Below are 664 nucleotides of genomic sequence, written 5' to 3' on the forward strand. Positions count from 1 at the left end.
AGGGAAGGGAAGGGAAGGGAAGGGAAGGGAAGGGAAGGGAAGGACTCCACATAAAACCAGAGAGCAGCTCTGGTGCGTGGGAGCTTCTCCTGGGGTACTGGGGGGGAAAAAAGAGGAAGAGACTGGAATGGGGGGTGGCTCCTGGTGGGCTGGTGGATGTGTGGGGCAAGGAGAGGACCCACAGCAGTGGGGATCTGTCCTGGGGAGATGCTCCACTACTGATGAAAGGGGTCGTGTTGGGAGTGCTGTGGACAGATTCCCAATTACAGCCACTGTTTGAATTTCAGAGCAAGCATCTCTAGAGATTGGGTATTAGCAACAGTTGCTCCCTGTGAGGGTGGGGAGGTCCTGGCACAGGGTGCCCAGAGAAGCTGTGGCTGCCCCTGGATCCCTGGAAGTGTCCAAGGCCAGGCTGGACATTGGGGCTTGGAGCACCCTGGGATAGTGGAAGGTGTCCCTGCCCATGGCAGGGGGTTGAAACTGGATGAGCCTTAGGTTATCCTCCAACCTGAACCATTCTATGACTCTGTGATTTTAGGCTGCTAACAGGACAGGAATCAGCTCTTTTCTGTCATGGGAGATAACAGGAACAAAAGGTACCAAGCAGCTCCATGAGAACTGGATTGTGTCACAGGGCAGCCTAGCATCTCCTTGGACCTAAATG

This window comes from Corvus kubaryi, unplaced genomic scaffold (genome assembly GCF_017639235.1).
Source record: "Corvus kubaryi isolate FWS band 111438036 unplaced genomic scaffold, C.kubaryi_AGA036_p1.0 37395, whole genome shotgun sequence".
NCBI lineage: Eukaryota > Metazoa > Chordata > Aves > Passeriformes > Corvidae > Corvus > Corvus kubaryi.